The 20,750-nt window shown below is 35.4% G+C and overlaps 1 long non-coding RNA gene across 1 annotated transcript in view; it reads left to right on the top strand.

Moving 5' to 3' along the window:
* Positions 1-20,750, top strand: part of LOC143690199 (uncharacterized) — a 74,010-nt gene that overhangs the window by 6,593 nt on the left and 46,667 nt on the right. The window contains exon 2 of the long non-coding RNA XR_013179031.1: positions 1,948-2,152. This is a non-coding gene — a long non-coding RNA (uncharacterized LOC143690199). The remainder of the gene's footprint in view (positions 1-1,947; positions 2,153-20,750) is intronic.

Genomic DNA, 20,750 nt, shown 5'->3' with positions numbered 1-20,750 from the left:
CACAGGGGTGTGGAGAGTGGAAGGGGGAAGGGGGCAGGGGTTGTCAATGGAGGCCGCATTGATCAATGGAGTGTTAGTAGGGGGAAGAGGAGGTAGAGGGGGAGGGGCAGAAAGAGGGGGAAGTGAAATCGAGAGATAGGGAGCAGGTTGTGGTTGCCTAGAGGGCTTAGGAGGAGTGGGAGGAGGGGTAGCCATGGCGGCAGCCACAGGGGGTGAGGGTAAGGAAGGATATAGTGAAGCTACCGCGGAGGAGGAGAATGGCTTGTATGGAGGCGGGGAACACTTGGGTTCGGAAAGGGGAGACTCAGGTTCAGAAGCAGGTGGAAGTTGAACGCAGTGGTAGGGAGGGGAGAGGATGAAGCCGACGTGGCAGGTGAAAGCAAAAGTGCTCCAGAAGGGGCTCCCATGAGACATGCATATATCGCTAGGAGGGTGGGAACGAGACCTAGGGGAAAGGTTATTCCCTTGTGTTCCTCAATGGCATGAACGTGCTGAAGGAGTTTGGACCAAGTATTCGGGTCCCATATCAAGACAGTTTCGAACCAGGGGTTAGACTGCGTAAGGACTTCCCAGTACTCGTGTAAGGTTTTTTCAGAGATTTTAACCCGCCTCATGGCCAATAAGGCGTGGATAGCACGAGCCTGAGGCGCAAAATCAGAGGAGGGAGTATTGCCCATGATAGGGAGAATTTAGAAGGGGCGGTGTGCACAGAGAAACCGCCGAGGGGGCCACTTACTGAGACGGGGGTGGTGTCACTGAGAACCACTGAAGGGGGTGACTATCATGGAGAATCGCCGAGGGGAGCTGTCACAAAGAACCGCTGAAGGGGGTGGCTATCACAGAGAACCACTGAAGGGGGCAGCTCTCATGGAGAACCGCCGAAGGGTGGGGGGGTGGCCCCACGTTGGGCGCCACTTGTGGGGCAGCTGATGGCTGGTTAGCTGATGGCTGGGGGTGAGCAGCCGTACTGAGTCAGTCACACAGACACAGAGCACACAGCACGCGACTCAGGAGACAACCCTCAGGGGAAAATGGAAGGCGTCTACTTTATTCAGGAAGTGCACAGGCTTATATAGGCTGGGAAGCGTGCAGGGACACGTGTCGGGCTGGGATTGGTGGTCGTTGTTGCTAGGGTGGAGGGCAGAGTTCAGGTCAGCCATTTTGTGTTGCCTTGCATCAGCCACGGCAGCCATATTAGCAATAATTTATGATTTCTTCAACAGCAGTAATTTTGCCTGAGCATTTAACAATGACTAGCAGGAAAATGTGGTTCCAATAGTATGTAGATGATAGGTTTATCTAGTGTAAATAGATAATGATTATTAGCAAAAGGGTGAAAATTAAAGCTTGGAAAAAAGTACAGCTAAAATTAATAAAGCCTTTTATGTGAGTCATAAAATCTAAGGTATTAATTATTACCATATTCTTATTAGTTGTCATCATGGTAATATGTTTGGAAATTATTTTCCATTTTCACCTGCTTCATTATTTCTGGAGAGGTACCAAGAACTACAGAGAAAAGTCCCAGAAATTTTATGAGATTCTCTTAACTCCAGCTCATTTCAGCCCATTCAACCTGGTCCTATTAAGAGAAATATTATATATTCTGAAAACTTTGCTATAATTTACAAATAGGCAACTTAAATTTTCTTTTTGCTGTCTGTAAACCTTGGGGTGTTTGAAAGTCAATGTATATAGCTAATAAGTTTACATTATATTCAGAAGCTGAAAATAACATAAATTTTAAAACTCGCTTGTAAATTGTGAGCCTATGCCATCTATTTGGTAAATCCTTGGACTTAAGAGTATTTCTCCTTCTCACATCCTATCCAGTCATCCTATATAACAATGTGATTTTGATCAGCAAAATGCTTATATTTTAAAAATGATAAATAATGTCTTTAAACCACCATTTCCAAAATATTGAACCCAAATTGTCATTTGTAGGTCCCGTGGAAAATATGTGATCAGAATTTAACCTGAAAGTGACTTTCAAAATTAAACATTCAGAAGCTGCATGATAGAGTGGGACATTTTTAAACAGCTAGAAGTGTGGGACTTGGCCCAAGCAGTAATTTTATTATGTAATCTTTCACATAATTATTCTACATTCTTCAATGTCCTAGCCAGCTTTATTCATTCTTGAGATAGTGTAAGTATAAATTAACATCACTTTGTAAATTAATTGAATTCATTTTAATTGTTTATTGATACTCCAATATTGAAAGAAATATCTTAAGTTTATCCTATTTTAATTTTAAAATAAGATGTATGAATAGATGCTCTCTGGTTCACTTGTGGGTTCTTTTTTTGCATGGGCAGGCACCGGAAATTGAACCCAGGTCTTCAGCATGGCAGGTGAGAATTCTGCCACTGAGCCACTTGAGGGTTCTTTAATCAATATTTTTATCTATATTGTTCTGTCCTTGATTTTCTCAAAAAGAGTTATACCTACTAATAATTTTGCAATATATAATTCTTTTACTTTGTTTTTCTTTTTTTTACATGACCCTACTTTTCCATTGTTAAGGTCACCTATATTATAAGTTCATAGAGAAAACTACACAAGCTAAAAGTATGATTTACAGGTACTTAGTTGGGAGATTTGGAGAGATATCTTAAACCCATGGGGGTTATAAACAAGATCAGGATAATTCCATTTTTGACAATGTACCTTTACTATGATAATTATATTACCTCTTATTTTCATAAAAAAAGAATGTATATTTCTTAATACAACTGTTTGGGGAAGAAAATCACAGCCTCTTACTTTACTGCAGAGGCATTCCTATTATTTTTTATACTTTGAGAGCAGCATGATGTGCTAGGTTTAGAATTTCCTTGCATTTACTCATGTTGCTTTTTTCTCTAGAAATGTCTTTCCAGATGAACTTTGCATCTTTAAATCCTATAAATCTTTCAAGGACCTACTGAAGTACATGTCCTTTCTGAAATTAGAACCCTCAATTAAAATCAAGAATTTCATTATTTTCATAGCAATTTATACCTCAAATTTAAGCTTTTATCTCACTGTTCATTATAGTTAATTGTCTCTGTCTGTCTTGATCACTGAGTTGACTTCAGGGCAGGAGTTATATTTGTGCATGCCTAAGGAACCTGGAACATGGTAGACAATTAAAGCATGTTAAATTGTCTATGCAAGTATCATATTAATATGATGCACTAATCAGAATTCCAGATGCTAATTTCTTTCTTTTTTATTTTTTTAACAGAGAATTTCTAGTAGGTTTGTTGAGGTATAATTTGTACACCCTAAAATTCATCTATTTTAAGTGTATGGTTAAATGATTTTAGTGAATTTATTTAGCTGTGTAGTCACCACTACAATGCAACTTTAGAACACTGTCAAAACTTGAGAACTTTTCCTGATACTTTACCCCACAAATCCTCACTTTCACACCTAGTCCCAGAAAACTGTATCTGGATTCTGTCTCTAAATGCTGTCTTTTGGAGAAATTTCATGTGAGTGGAATTGTACAACATATAGCCTTTTGTGTCTGGTTTCTTTCACTTTGAGTAATTTTGTTTTAGAGATTAATCCATTCAATTACATCCATTAGTAGTTCCTTGCTTTTTTTTGCTGAGTAGTATTTCCATCATATTGATAGAGCACATATTTCTTATCCCTTCACTAGTTAGTAGTCCATGGTTAAGTTGTTTCCATTTTGGGGTTACAATGAATAATGCTACTGCTCATTTTGCCTACAAGAATTTGGTGGAAATACATTTTCATTTCTCTAATATAAACCCCCTAGACATGGAATGGCTGAGTTGTATGGTAAATGTAGGCTTAACTTTTATGGAATTGGCAAATTGTTTTCTCAAATGTCTATTCTGTTTTACTTACAAAGCATAAGTATCCTTTCCTCCACATTCTTACCAACACTTATTATTGTCAGACTGTTTTAGCAATTCTACTATACGTAATGTGGTATCTCACTGTGATTGTAATTTTTATTTTCTTGATGATTTATGTTGAACATGTTTTCACATGCTCTTTGTCATTCAATTATCTTCTGACAAATTCTTTATATAATCTGGATACATGTGCCTTATAAGAAAAGTTTTTCTTGCAGTCTTGCTTATTTTTTCATTTTTTTATTAATTAAAAAAATTGACAAAACATTTAGAAATCATTCCATTCTACACATACAATCAGTAATTCTTAATATCATCACATAGTTGCATATTCATCATTTCTTAATACATTTGCATCGATTTAGATGCACCTGTAAATCAATTTAGGTAGAACTGACATCTTAACTATGTTTAGTCTTCCAATCCATGAACATGGCATGCCCTTCCATCTATTTAGGTCTTCTGTGATTTCTTTTAACAGTTTTTTGTAGCTTTCTTTGTATAGGTCTTTTGTCTCTTCAGTTAAATTTATTCCTAAGAATTTTATTCTTTTAGTTGCAATTGTAAATGAAATTTGTTTCTTGATTTCCCCCTCAGCTTGTTCATTGCTAGTGTATAGAAGCACTACAGATTTTTGAATGTTGATCTTGTAACCTGCCACTTTGCTGTACTCGTTTATTAGCTCTAGTAGTTTTGCTGTGGATTTTTCAGGGTTTTCGACGTATAGTATCATATCATCTGTAAACAGTGAGAGTTTTACTTCTTCCTTTCCAATTTTGATGCCTTGTATTTCTTTTTCTTGCCTAATTGCTCTGGCTAGAACTTCCAACACGATGTTGAATAACAGTGGTGATAGTGGACATCCTTGTCTTGTTCCTGATCTTAGGGGGAAAGTTTTCAATTTTTCCCCATTGAAGATGATATTAGCTGTGGGTTTTTCATATATTCCCTTTATCATTTTAAGGAAGTTTCCTTGTATTCCTATCCTTTGAAGTGTTTTCAACAGGAAATGATGTTGAATCTTGTCAAATGCCTTCTCTGCATCAATTGAGATGATCATGTGATTTTTCTGCTTTGATTTGTTGATATGGTGTATTACATTAATTGATTTTCTTATGTTGAACCATCCTTGCATACCTGGGATGAATCCTACTTAGTCATGATGTATAGTTCTTTTAATGCGTTGATGGATTCAATTTACTAGAATTTTGTTGAGGATTTTTGCATCTATATTCATTAGAGGGATTGGTCTGTAATTTTATTTTTTTATAATATCTTTGCCAGGTTTTGGTATGAGGGTGATGTTGGCTTCATAGAATGAATTAGGTAGGTTTCCCTCCACTTCAATTTTTTTGAAGAGTTTGAGCAGGGTTGGTACTAATTCTTTCTGGAATGTTTGGTAGAATTCACATGTGAAGCTGTCTGGTCCTGGACTTTTCTTTTTTGGGAAGCTTTTGAATGACTGATTCAATTTCTTTACTTGTGATTGGTTTGTTGAGGTCATCTATTTCTTCTTGAGTCAAACTTGGTTGTTCATGCCTTTCTAGGAACTTGTCCATTTCATCTACATTGTTGTATTTATAAGCATAAAGTTGTTCATAGTATCCTGCTATTAACTCCTTTATTTCTGTGAGGTCAGTGATTATGTCTCCTCTTCCATTTCTGATCTTATTTATTTGCTTCTTCTCTCTTCTTCTTTTTGTCAATCTTGCTAAGGGCCCATCAATCTTTTTGATTTTCTCATAGAACCAACTTTTGGTCTTACTGATTTTCTCTATTGTTTTCATGTTCTCAATTTCATTTATTTCTGCTCTGATCTTTGTTATTTCTTTCCTTTTGCTTGCTTTGGGGTTAGTTTGCTGTTCTTTCTCCAGTTCTTCCAAGTGGACAGTTAATTCTCAAATTTTTGCCCTTTCTTCTTTTTTGATATAGGCATTTAGGGCAATAAATTTCCTCTTAGCACTGCCTTTGCTGCATCCCATAGGTTTTGATATGCTGTGTTTTCATTTTCATTCAACTCGAGATATTTACTAATGTCTCCTGTAATTTCTTCCTCGACCCACTGGTTGTTTAAGAGTGTGTTGTTGAGCCTCCACATATTTGTGAATTTTCTGGCACTCTGCCTATTATTGATTTCCAACTTCATTCGTTTATGGTCTGAGAAAGTGTTGTGTATGATTTCAATCTTTTTAAATTTGTTGAGACTTGCTTTGTGACCCAGCATATGGTCTATCTTTGAGAATGATCCATGAGTACTTGAGAAAAAGGTGTATCCTGCTGTTGTGGGTGTAATGTCCTATAAATATCTGTTAAGTCTAGCTCATTTATTGTAATATTCAAATTCTCTATTTCTTTATTGATCCTTTGTCTAGATGTTCTGTCCATTGATGAGAGTGGTGAATTGAAGTCTCCAACTATTATGGTAGATGTGTCTATTTCCCTTTTCAGTATTTGCAGTGTATTCCTCACATATTTTGGGGCATTCTGGTTCAGTGCATAAATATTTATGATTGTTATGTCTTCTTGTTGAATTGTTCCTTTTATTAGTAGATAGTATCCTTCTTTGTCTCTTTTAATTGTTTTATATTTGAAGTCTAATTTGTTGGATATTAGTATAGCTACTCCTGCTCTTTTCTGGTTGTTATTTGCATGAAATGTCTTTTACCAACCTTTCACTTTCAACCTATGTTTATCTTTGGATCTAAGATGTGTTTCCTGTAGATAGCATATAGAAGGATCCTGTTTTTTAATCCATTCTGCCAGTCTATGTCTTTTGATTGGGGAATTCAGTCCATTAACATTTAGTGTTATTACTGTTTGGATAATATTTTCCTCCACCATTTTGCCTTTTGTATTTTATATATCATATCTGATTTTCCTTCTTTCTACACTCTTCTGCACACCTCTCTCTTCTGTCTTTTCATATCTGTCTCTAGTGCTCCCTTTAGTATTTCTTGCAGAGCTGGTCTCTTGGTCACAAATTCTCTCCGTGACTTTTTGTCTGAAAACATTTTAATTTCTCCCTCATTTTTAAAGGACAATTTTCCTGGATATAGAATTCTTGGTTGGCAGGTTTTCTCTTTTAGTAATTTAAATATATCATCCCACTGTCTTCTTGCCTCCATGGTTTCTGCTGAGAAATCTACACATAGTATTATTGGATTTCCCTTGTATGTGATGGATTGTTTTTCTCTTGCTGCTTTCAAGTTCCTCTCTTTCTCTTTGACCTCTGACATTCTAACTAGTATGTGTCTTGGAGAATGCCTATTTGGATCTATTTTCTTTGGGGTGTGCTGCACTTCTTGGATCTGTAATTTTAGGTCTTTCATAAGAGTTGGGAAATTTTCAGTGATAATTTCTTCCATTAGAAGTTTCTGTAAACTCCTCCTTTTCCTTTCTCTTCTCCTTCTTGGACACCCACAACACGTATATTTCTGCGCTTCATATTATCATTCAATTCCCTGAGCCCCTGCTCAAATTTTTCCATTCTTTTCCCTATAGTTTCTGTTTCTTTTTGGATTTCAGATGTTCCATCCTCCAGTTCACTAATTCTAACCTCTGTCTCTTGAAATCTACCATTGTAGGTTTCCATTTTTTTATCTCTTCTACTGAATCTTTCATTCCCATAAGTTCTGTGATTTGTTTTTTCAGACTTTCCATTTCTTCTTTTTGTTCATTCCTTGCCTTCTTCATATCCTCCCTCAATTCACTGATTTGGCTTTTGAAGAAGTTTTCCATTTCTGTTCGTATATTCAGAATTAGTTGTCTCAGCTCCTGTATCTCATTTGAACTATTGGTTTGTTCTTTTGACTGGGCCATATCTTCAATTTTCCTGGTGTAATTTGTTATATTTTGCTGGTGTCTGGACATTTCATTACCTTAATTCGTTTATTCTGGGGATTGCTTTCACTTATCTTACTAGGGTTTTCTTGCTAGATGAGTTTGTTGTCTATGTGTTCATTGACCTTCAGTTCAGCTTTTTCTGGGCCTCTAGCTTAAGTTTTGTTTAACAGAGTATAAATTTTCTGTTCTTATTTTCTTGTTTCTTGTCCTGCTTGTAAGGTGCCTTTTCCCTCCCTACCCTTAGGAGGGTCTACATAGGTATTATAGACTCTAGCCGGGTATTCCAGCACTAAGCTGGCCTCCTTTGGGGGGGGGGGGGGAGGAAGGAATCACCTGCATCAGTTTTCCCTGAGTGTGAGACCCAGCAGGTTGAAATACTTTCCTGTGAAGTCTTGAAGTCTCTTGGCTATGTTTTTCTTATCCTGCCCATTATGTGGCACTTGTCTGTCTGTGGGTCACACCAGCAAAATATGTTGTGGCTCCTTTAACTTTGGAAGGCTCTCCATGCTGGGGGCATGGTGGAGACAGAGGAAAGGTTGTAGGCTGGTTTTAATGGCTTCAAATTGTGAAGCCTTGGGATCTGAATTCCTTGAGAGAGGGATTCCACCTGAGTTTCGTTTCATCCCTCCCATGGGGAAGGTTCAGGTGGTAGACAACCCTTAAAGCAGCCTGTTTCTACGTTTGGGGCAGTTGCATCCTGTGTAATCCCGGCGCTGAGTTCAGAGGCAACCACGCCTCCATAGAAGCAACTGCAGAAGGCTCCGTTTCATCCCCTTTCCTCTTTTTCAGTTAGCCCAATAAGCGACCTCTGCCTTGACCCATTTCACCTGAGCTGGGGGCCTATTTTTAGTAGTCAGAATTTGTTTATTAATGCCACTATTGGTGTTTGGTTGGACTCAGTCCCTGCTACTGTTGGAGACTCTTTCCTTTCCCTCCCGGAAGCTGCCTGTGGGGGAGGGGTGCCAGTCCCTGGCCACCGCAGCTTGGGAAACTCACTGTTCTGGAGCCTCGCAGCTGGTCCAGGAAGCCACCTGTGAAGGAGGGGCACCAGCCGCTGGCCGCCATGGCTTGGGGAAGTCACTGTTCTGGAGCCTCGCAGCCGGTCCAGGAAGCCGCCTGTGAGGGAGGGGTGCCGGCCGCCGGCCACCATGACTTGAAGAAGTGCGCATGGCTCAGGGAACTCACTGTTCTGGAGCCTCGCAGCCTGTCTGGGAAGCCGCCTGTGAGGGAGGGGCACTGGCCGCTGGCCGCCGTGGCTTTGGGAAGTGTGCATGGCTCAGGTAACTCACTGTTCTGGAGACTCACAGCCAGTCCAGCTGGTCCAGACTGGGGTATGCTGTGTGTCCAGTCTCTGTCATGGTTCCAGGAGCTGTTCTGTACTGTTCTAGTTATTTAGTGGTTGCTCTGGAGGATGAACTAAAATGCGCGCACCTTACTAAGCCTCCATCTTGGCCCCCCTCCTATTTTTTCATTTTTAAGAGCATCTTTTGAAGTGCAAATTTTTTATTTTCATGAAGTATTTTAAATAATTTTCTTTGCTGCTGTTCAAAGAAAATGTCATATCTAAGGACTCTTTGTCCATCCCATGTTCACAAATATATTTCTTGTATATTTTCTTTGAGAATTTTCATAGTTTTAGTTCTTACACTTATGTTTATGTTCCATTTGAACTTTTTTTTGCCACATGTAGGAGGAAGGAATAGATGTTTTTTTTATTATTTTATTGTCTTATGGCACATAGTTATCTAAATATCACTGTACCATTTGTTGATTTACCTTGGCAATTTTGTCCATATCAAATGACCATAAATGTGAGGATCAATTTGTGGACTCTAGTCTGTTCCACTCAACTATATGTCTATCCTTACACCAGTACTACCTTCTTGTGATTATTGTAACTTTATAGAAAATTGGGAAATCAGGATTGTGTGTCCCCAACATTTTTATTTCCAGATTGACTATTTTAAGTACTTTTCATTACTGCATAAATTTTAGGCTCAACTTGTAAATCTACCAAAAAAAAACCTACTAGAATTTTGTTAGGTCTAACAATATTATACCTGACCTATAGATCTATTAGCCTGACCTATCGATCTATTTTGGAAGAGCTGACCTTTTAACATATTGAGTTTTCCAATCCATAAATTGGTATATTTGTGCAGTTATTTAACTTTAATTTCTGGCAGCAATGTTACATTTTTTCAATGTATGATGGGTTTTGCACTACTTTAGTTAAATGTATTCATACATATTTTATTCATTCTGATGTTACCTGAAATTAATTTTTAAGTTAATTTACAGATTTTCATTGCTAGTATGAAGAATTAGATGATTTAGGGGTACCAATCTTGTATGCTGAAACCTTTCTAAATTTACCTATTAGTTCTAGTAGCTTTTTGGTAGATTTATTATGGTTTCCTACATTTAAGATTGTTTCATCTGCCAAGCAAGATAGTTTTACTTCTTTTACACTCTACATTCTTTGATTTTTTTTCCTTCATCTTTGCATTTAATATGACCTCAAGTGTTATGTTGAATAGAGACATAGTAGAAGCAGAAATTCTTGCTTTATTCCTTGTCTTATAAGAAAGCATTCACTCTTCAACCACTTATTATGAAGTTTTCAGCAAGTTTTTCATAGATATCCTTTTATCATTTGAGAAAGTTCCATTCTATTCCTAATTTGCTGAGAGTTTCTATAATGAATGGGTACTAGATTATGTCAAATGCTTTATCTGTACTTTTTGAGATTATCATATGATTTTTCCTTTAAAATTACATTCAATAATAGATCCCCAGTCAGTGAGTAAACCTTTTTGTGTATGGTTGTATCCAGTTTGCTAATATTTTACATTTTTTTCTATATTTATGAGAATTATTGGTGTGTTCTTAATGATGCCTTTGTGAAGATTTTGCTGTCAGGTTAATACTGTGATTGTTAATTTTATGCATCAAATTAGCTAGGTTATGGTGTCCAGTTGTTTGGGAAAACATAGGCTTATATGCTGTTGTGGAGATACTATGCAGATTGGCATAGTATCTACAATAAATTGACTCATGCAGAGGAGAGTACCCTCAATAGTGGGGGTGGGTGTGATACAGAAGTTTGATGAACTTGAAAGCAAAAAACTGAGAGTTCCAGAGAGAAGAGTAATTCTGCTTTCAAACTACAACCACAGCTCCCCTTGGAATTTCCAGGCTGGCTGCCTCCCCTGTGGATTTCAGGTGTATTACTTTAGCATCGGAATTTCCAGCATGCTGGATTCCACTCCTGATTTTGAACTGCAACAACACCCTAGCCTGTCAATTCGCCCTTTGGATATTGGACTATATGAGCCAATTCCTTAAAAATAACATACTCTGTGTGTGTGTAATATATGCATGTTTATATACACCTATATATATACCTACATAGTTCCTATTGGTTTTGCTTCTCTGGAAAACCCTGACTGATAGAAATACTGCCCTCATAAAATGAGTGGGAAAAGAGTGTCCTCCTCCTCTAGATTTTTAAGTAATTTGCTGCAAATTTGTATCTGTTTCTTCCTTAAATGATTGTGAACATTCAGCAATGAAGTTTCTCACCCTGTATTTTCTTCTGAAAAAAATTAAATTACTAATTCTATGTATTTAGTTGATAGAAGTATATTTAATATTTCTAGTCCATCTTCAGTCAGTTTTGGTAATTTTACATTGAAAGGATGCAGTCCCTTTCCTTTAAAAGGGTCACTTTTTGGATTAGATTTGTTTGCAAAATTCTCTGCAAATAAACTGCTTTCATTATCTTTAGGGTCTCTAGAGATGCTTCATCTTTTATTCCAGATTTTATAAGTTTTGCATTTTTGTTTCTGGTCTTTCATGGCCAGCCTAACCAGTGGCTTTTCAATATTGCTGATCCAACTGGTTTGATGCAAGTTTTAGCCATATGGATATTGTCTCTTTTCTGTTTATTAGTTCACAAATTTCTGTCCAGATCTTTACTATTTCTTTCCTTCTATCTAGTTTTTTTTTTTTTTTTTTTTGCATGGGCAGGCACTGGGCATCGAACCTGGGTCTCCAGCATGGCAGGTGAGAATTCTGCCTGCTGAACCACTGTGACCCACCTTATCTTCTTTGTTTTTAGTTGTTTTTTTCTAGCTTCTTAAGGTGGATGTTTAGGATTTAGATTTTTTTTTTTATAACTTGAGCACTTAAAGCTAACCATTTTTTAGCAGCATCCCTTACATTTTTGTATTTTGTGTTTTCATTTCTACAAGTTTATGGTATTTTCTAACTTATTTTATTTCTTCTTCAACCCATGGGTTACTTGAAATTTCATTGATTCATTTTCAAATATTTGCAGGTATTTCAAATTTCCTACTGTGCTTCTTTGAATTTTATCCTGTTGTGTCTGGAGAACAAATGCCATATGATTTCAATTGTTTTAAAATTTTTGAGACTTATTTTGTGGCCTTCCATATGTTCTATGCAGGCATATTGTTTATTTTTGCTCTAACAAATTATAGCAGGCTTGTTGGATTCAACAGATAAGTTTATTATCTTACAGCTATAGGTCAGAATTCTGACATTGTTCTCATCAGGCTTAAATCCAGGTGTGGAAAGGGTTGCATTCTTTCTGGTGGAATTTGTGTTCTTGCATTTTCCTACTCTTTGAGACTTCTCACACTTCAGGGCCCATCTCCCCCTTCTTCCATCTTCAAAGCCAGCACCAGCAGACCCAGTCTTACTCACGGCAGCATCAATTCTCTGATTATCTACAGCTGGAAGAAACTTTTAAAGACTCATGTGTTTAGATTGGTTACTCCTAGACAATCCAGGATAATCTCTTCATTTCAAGATCCTTAATAGAATCACATCTGCAAAGTCCCTTTTGCCATGTAAGGTAACATATTTGCATGCTCTATGGATTATGGCATGGATATATTTGAGATGCTATTATTCTACTTACCATAACTAGAAATGTTTTATGTGCTCTTGGCAGTAATTATTTATTCTACTGCTGTTCAATGGAGTGTTTGATATTTAAAACTTAAGTCAAGTTGGTTGCTAATGTTGTTCAAGTCTTCTATACACTTGCAGATTTTCTGTACAGATGCCAATTACAGAAATAGGAGTACTGATATTTCCAACTATAACTGTTGAATCGTCTATTTCTCCCTTAGTCCTGTCAGTTTCTCATTCAAAAATTTTGAGGCTCTTGTTGTTAAGTAATATGCATGGATAATTGTATAATTTCATTCTATATCAATATTAATTATGAAATCTTCTCTGCCTCTATTGATATTCCTTGCCTTGTATTATATCTTATCTGGTATTGCTATAACTACTTTGGTTCTCTTATAGTTCTGTTTGCATGGTACATGTTTTTTCTGGTTCTCTTAAAGTTAATGTTTGCATGGTATGCTGGTTTGAATCTGTTGGGTACCCCAGAAAAGCCAAATTCTTTAATCCTCATTCAGTATTACTGAGTGGGAGCTTTTTGATTGTTTCTTGTGGGTAATAACTTTTGATTACATTGTTTCCGTAGAGATGTGTCTCCACCCATTCAAGGTGGGGTTGCTTACTGGAGCCCTTTAAAAAGAACCATTTTTTGGAAAAAGCTGCAGAATCCATACTGCCAGAGATCTTTGTAGATGAAGGAAAATGCCCTCAGGGCAGCTTTATGAAACAAGAAGCTGGGAGAGAAAGCTAGCAGATGTCACCATGCATCTTTCCAGCTGAGAGAGAGACCCTGAAGTTTATCGGTCTTTCTTGAGTGGAGGTATCCTCTTGTTGATGCCCTAATTTGGACATTTTCACAGCCTTAGAACTGTAAACTTGCAACTTAATAAATTCCCCTTTTTAAAAGCTGTTCTGTTTCTGGTTTGCAAACTAAAACACATGGTATGTATTTCTTCTAGCCTTTTAATTTCAAATTGTTTTCTTTAAATTAAGTATATCTCTTGCAGACAGCCAACCTTTTTTTTTTAATCCAGTTTGACAAGCATGGTTTATGGATTCAATCCATTTATATTTAATGTAATTATTGATATTGTTGAATTTACATCTGCTGTTTTGTTTTCTATGTACATCCTGTTTTGTTTCTTTGTTCCTCCATTCTGTCTCAATTCCAGTTTAATACTTTTTGATTACCATTTTAATTTTTATTTTCTTTGATAAATTATACTCTTTGAATTATTTTTGTTGGATGAACTGTGCTTACAATATGTAACTTTAATTTTTCACAATCTAATTCTATTTAATTATAACAAAATTCTGCTGAAATGTAGTACATTTCCACCAAGAAATCTTCTTTTCCTTTCTGTCTCTATTTCTTTATGCTTTTATTGTTATAAATCTATAGCTAAATATCTATATCTATATATTAATATTTATAAAATTTATAGTATTATAATTATTACTTTAAATGATCAAATATTTTAAAGATATTAAGAGAATGAATTTATATATGTTTTAGGTATTTAAATTCTTTTTTATTTATTTTATGTGTTTGTGTGTTTGTGTATACATATGTAGTATTTTAGACTTAGCCACATATTTACTATTTCAGGTGCTATTCATTCCTTCCTGTGGATCTGATTTACCATATACTGTCATTTTAGTTTAGCATAAAAGGTTCCCTTTGGTATTGCTTTTTAACCTGGTGTGTGAGCAACAATTTTTTTTTAACTGATGACTTTTTTTGTGTTATTTTTGAAAGATTCTTTTGCTACAGAGAGAATTATTAAGTGACAAATTCTTTTTTCTCTCATCACTTTGAATATCTCATCCCAGTGTTTATTAATCTCTGATAAAAAATTAAATAGCACTATTTTCCCTATATAGTCTTGGTAGTCTTTCTCCTAATATTTGGGGAACTTTTTGGTTGCCTTGTTTTTCAGCACTTTGACTATAATGTGTCTAAGTGTCGTTCTGTGATTTAAGGACTTTCCATCAAGCATGGGGAATTTATGGCCATTATTTCTTAAATTCTTCTGCTCTTTATCTCTTTTCCCCCTTTTCTAAAAATCCAGCTATATGTAGTTGAAATGTATGAAATTGTCCCACAGGTCCCTAAGGATCTATTAATTTTCTTTCAATCTTTGTTCTCTGTTCTTCAGAATGGATAATTTCCACTGATTTATCTTCAAGTTCAGATTTTTCCATTTTCTATCTCAAATCTGCATATGATTGAATTCTCATTGTTATAATGTTTTCCTAAATATTTTATTATATTTTCTGTAATTATTTGAAATAGTTATAATAGTTGCTTGAAAGTCTTTATTTGCCAAATAAAATATACGAGCATATGTGACCATTTGGAATTAGACTCTATGGACTTAATTTTTCCCTTGAGGAAATGCTGCACTTTCCATATCCTTGGATATCTATGATTTCAGTTACAAACTGGATATTTTATATAATATATTCTAGCAATATAGTATTCTGTTTCATTTTTTCTGAATTTTTGCTCTGTTGTTTAGTAACTTGCCAGGGATTAAATTATATAATCTGACTTCCTCATCATGTGCAGTTATCATTGCTCAGCCTTTTTTTCTTTCCTGCGGTGGAGTTGTATACACGTAACATCTGACTGTTCTTCTCACCACACATGCAGCTAAAAACCTTGGGCCAGCAGAGCTGTGAGTTTCACCAGTAGTTACAAACTAAGTCTGCTGAATTTAGCTGACAAAGCTGCAGATTTTTGCTAACACTCCCTGTCCCCCAGTATTTAATTGATTCTTCCATCTCCTTTTTTCAAAGTTTGTAGTGTTTGCTGCCATCTATAAACAGAGTGACTGTTTGCTGTGATCAGATTGGTGCAAAAGATAAGAAAAGTTCCAAACAAGAAGGTTGCCTTATGTGCCGCCATTCAAAGCAAATAATACTTGAGTTTTGCAAGAATATGAGTTTCTTAATTTGTTGTATGCCTTTGGTTGATCTTTAGTGCTCTGGAATTTTTTTTTTTCTTTTTGGTTTTGGTTTTACTTTTTCTATGATTTTTTTTTTAGTCTTTTGCTTTTATGAAAAAGGTATTCACTACATCCCCTAACATCACAATTGCCAACACTTCTAATAGATTTTTTTTCTTTTTATGGAAAAACCTACTTTAAAAAACAATACAATAATGGATAAAGTTTTTTTTAAGACTGTTCTAGTATCACTTATTAGAGTACTACTGCATCAAAGTAGTGAATTATAAATTAAATAATATCTATAAACTTATAGGCAGCATTAGATACCCACATACCTGAATTGTTTGAACCTATGTGGATGTATACAGTATTTTAGCAGACTAAACAATGCAAAGGTATTACTTAAGGAAATATAATTTACATATAAAATAAAATAATGTAAAGTTACTTCTGTGATAGAACAGTATGAAGACAACTCCAGATCAAGTGACTACCTGAATCTGCCCTCCAGTCAGAGCAAAGCTGAAAGTGGAAATTATGTGTTGAAATCAAACCACTTATCACCTTGTGAACAAAGACAAAGAAAGGTTCTTTTCCTTTTTAATGTTGAAAAAGGCATCTAAAGAAGACAAGTGCTGTATAAACTTGACATGTATTTTGAAATTTATAGACCCCGTTTTTCACGCAAAAGAATTTTTAATGTTGAATGATGTCAAAAAGTACCTTGCACTTAACAAGCTAATGATATTATAGCTGATGCTGTATCATGACATAAGCAGTGTTATTTGAACAAGAGCTACAAATTCAATACAAGTGAAGAACTTGTGAAATTTAAATTTCTATGGTACAAAAATAATACCCTGAATTAGTGCTGGAAATAGAAATAATATATTTAATATTATTATTTATATCTCATCTCTTCCATGACTCAATACACCATAACTCTATTCCATGCTATAGGTTAGGCTACAGGTTAGACCACAGCTTCCATGTGTGATTTAAGTATCGACTTTGTAATTAGACAATTGCTATTGATCTATATTTTAAAACCCTATTACATTTCTTTTTTGGCTTGAGACATTAAGTTATTTGGATATCTTAGTCTCAATTTCAAGAAATATAAGATAAATATACTTACTTTACAGGTTTTTTAAAAAAATAGTAGCATAAAACATTTTGTTTTGTTTTTTAAAGCTGGGCTATAAATAGGAGATTTTTAAAGTCACCCTTGTTCCGTGGTTGATTAAAAGGAAGCTAAATCCACACAGATAAACCTAGAGGACAAATCAAACCGATCATTTAATATGAGATGGCATTTTCACCTGGAAGAGGAGGATTAAGGAAACTTCTTATTTTGAACACTGTATGGCAGAACCTGTAACCCGTGTATGCAAGGAGAGATATGAACTATGACTTTTTTTAAATCTGAAAGGGAAATAAATTGTCAGTTGAGAGCCTACTTGTTTTTTAAGCACCTTCAAAGCTCACCATAAAGGGAAAAGAAGCTTCAAAATCCCTTCCAGTCATATGATTGTATAAATCTCTAATATATGATTATACAAGAAAGGGAAAGTGAGATAGAGCTCAAAATACTTTTAAAACACTCTTTTTTTTTGCCATTGGAAACTGCCTGGCATAATAAAGGCCCTCAGAGAAAAGGTCTGACATTAAAAAGATGGCCTTGGGAATGGACTGGATTACTTGTTAAAAAGATTCTTCCCTGGAATATACTGTAGTCAAGTGTCATTGTTGAGTGTGAGGGAGCAGTGACACAGAATTTGACTCTCATGAGCGAGAATTTGTATGTAGAAATTGACTTTAATTTAAAGCCACTACTTCCTGGAATATTGTTTTCAGGTCTATTCATGTGATAGAAATGAATTTAAAGATTTGGTTGAGGAGAGAGAATTTGATAACCAAATAGAAGTAAGCATAACGTTCACATTAACTGTTGAGTAAGGAATTTGCGTGTGATCATTCAAAAGGAAATTTGAAGAGAAACACTACCTGGGAGATCTGAAGAAAATTAAAATAACTTGGGAAAACAGCTTTGACAATATGTGAGTGAATTTTAAAGAAAGAAAACCTAGAAAGTTTATGATCTTGAGTGATATTTTGCATCTTAACTTGATGGATGGGCAAATAATTTAATGGATTTAATTATTTCTACATCTATCACATTGATAGAAATTCTGTATAGAGAAATCACAAAACAGAAAGGTCAGAAGGAGAGTGAGCTTGTAGATTTGTAAAGGGTGTGCTGGTCAAAGAAAAAAGTGTAACTAAAAAGTGGAAACCATATTGTGAAAATAAACGCAATTTCATTTGTACTTTTCCCTATAATTTGAACTTGTGGAAAAGTCATTAAAAGTTTTTACTTGCATAGTATTGACTACATTTCTTACTATTTTAAAGTTTGACAACATTATTATTGGAAAATCACCTTTTAAAAAATGTGAATCTTGGAACATCTTTGTTCTTAATAATGAATCAGAGTGAAGATGATGGTTAAGTAAAGTTGCCATTATTTTATCTCAAAATGTGATGGTGAAGAATAACAAGGGAATATATTTGCTGAATTTCTGTATACTTTGCATCGATGGTAGTCTCAGCAGTTGTTGACAGCTGGCTGAGCTAATGTAACACCTGCTAATAAGCTACAGTGCCTGCGGAGACTCTGGAATAGTTATGAGAGAATCTTATAAAAAAAAATTTTATTTAGTCCTTCTTAGTCAATTTGGGATGTTCTGCAAATCTGTACTTGGCACAATGACATTTTAGTTGATGAATCTTTGTTTTACCTCAAAGGTACTTGGGAAAGGAAATTTACACTGAGATTTTACTCTTTGGTTTGCAAAGATCTCATTATCACAAATTGTATTTAAAATGAATTTCTTAAATATGGGCCTATTACACTTTACTATCAAGGAATCCCCTGCTATTGTGTCAAACTTTAGGGACACTCAAATCAATAGGCCAAATCCTTGATCTTGAGGCTTACTCTTGTGAAGCTTATGTAGGTAGCAGAGAAACTTAGCCAACCTATTGGTAAGCCTAAGGGTTACTCCTGGAGGGCCTCTTTTGTTGCTCAGATGTGGTCTCATTCTCCCTAAGCCTAACTCTACAAGTGAAATCATTGCCTTCCCTCCTTTCTGCGACATGACATCCAGGGGTGAAAGTCTCCCCAGCGGCGTGGGAGATGACTCCAAGGGATGAGTCAAGCCCTAGCACTATGGTATCAACAATTCAATCCTGACGTAAAGGGGGAAAATAAATGTGGACTGGTAAAGTATCAGTGACAGAAAGAGTTCAAATAGATCGAGAGGCTACACTGGAGGTTGCTGTTATGCAAGCTTCAGTTATGTATTGCTACCTATCATAACCTGCCAATCCCCACCCAGGATGGTCAATCCTAAAGAACACCTAGGGCAATATATAAGATTCCACAAGGGTTTCATGCACTAGAGTAACTTTCTAGAAACCTACAACCTCCAGATCGGTGTCAGGACCAGATAAATCCTGAAACCTAGAAGGCCCAGCTTCTCCAGAACATCAGATAGTTCCATCTCCCTATCCCATATTATTGACAGCCCCTTTCAATATGAAAAAGTTAAAATGGCCAAAGCCTAAGCACTCCTAAAGAGAAGGATAGAAAGATCAAAGGTGATGGTGGATTTACACAGAGAAGATAGGATTTACAAATGAATATTGTTGTTGAATCATTAAATTGATATCTCTTTTAGTCTCCAGCATCTTAGAGCAGCTAAAAGTAAAAACCTAAAATTGTGGAATTGTCAACCATGCCAAACTCTGAAATATGTTCTACAACTAATTGTGGTGCTGTGCTTTGAAATTTATAGCTTTTATTTATTTATGTCATTTTTCACAAAAAAGAAAAAGTCAATTGTTATGATAAAAAAAATATTTATTCCTTCTAGCCTCCTATATTCTGGAATAGCTAAAAGGAAAAATCTGAGAGGATCTTATGGTAGCCCATGACAAACTCTGGGATCTGTCCTTTAAAACTTGCCGAAGAGTGCTTTGAAAACTTTTTGCTTTTGGCTTTTTTCTTACTTTGCTTTGTATATCTGTTGGATTATACAATAAAAAAGTTAAAAAATGAATTTATTGTGAAAGCAAAGTTGGCCAGATGAGGGTGTTCCTAATTAACTCATCGGTCTGCAATACCTGGATATTTTGACTCTTGTGTTTGCAACCCACGTTTATCATTGTGGAAAATGAAAAATAGTGGCATGGGAAAATGATTTGTTGACACTTTTCCAAGATAACTTGTCTAGATCAGATGAAGTAAAAAGTATCTAACAAAATCATTCATGTGGTTACTTGGATACTTTTTACAATGTTTTCTTTTCCCACATACTTCATATCTGAGCTGAACTATAACTAACCTAATGAAAGGAAACCTTAATTTGAGATATTATCTCTTCTTTCTATGTACTTTTATAACAGATTTTAAGGAATCCAACTTTTTCTTCCAAACTGGTTTATAAGTCATACCTTGAACAGAGTAGACACATTCTGATATCTGAAAAATTGAATTTTTTATGTTGTTTTTTTCAGAGAACCATTTTGACCAAATTTGAAGTACTATCCAAGGAAACAAATTCAGCAGTTTTTGAGCACTTTTATTTTAAAAGTACTCTGAGAGAGGATTAAAAAAAAACACACAAATAAAAAACCGTCCCGGATTTCAGAAGACTAATTTCACATTTGCAACTAATTATAATGTAATGTAGAATGGCAGGATTAGTGTAATAGGAATCCAAACACGTTGCTATAAAAATCATTTCAAGGAAACAATATATTGAGATTTCTTAAATAAAAATTGAAAAATAATCATGATATCAGTATATCTTCATTAACTAAACTAATCTGCTGCCGGGATAGAGATTTCCACAATAGGTTAATTGCAAGTGATTACAACTGCACTGTTTGATACCATAGTTTGTACCTGAAAATATAGTATTTTACTCTTAAAATTGACTTATTAAAGACTGGAATCACTGGAATTCTCAACCCTTTGAGAATGGTAGGTAGAGGTATTTTAAGATTATAGATTTTTTTGTTGACTTCTTAAAAAGAATCCATTGCATTGTAAATATATGAATTTTT

The sequence above is a fragment of the Tamandua tetradactyla genome, chromosome 7 (genome assembly GCF_023851605.1).
Source record: "Tamandua tetradactyla isolate mTamTet1 chromosome 7, mTamTet1.pri, whole genome shotgun sequence".
Classification (NCBI taxonomy): domain Eukaryota; kingdom Metazoa; phylum Chordata; class Mammalia; order Pilosa; family Myrmecophagidae; genus Tamandua; species Tamandua tetradactyla.
The sequence above is the reverse complement of the archived record's forward strand: the minus strand, read 5'-3'. Positions and strand labels throughout refer to the sequence as shown.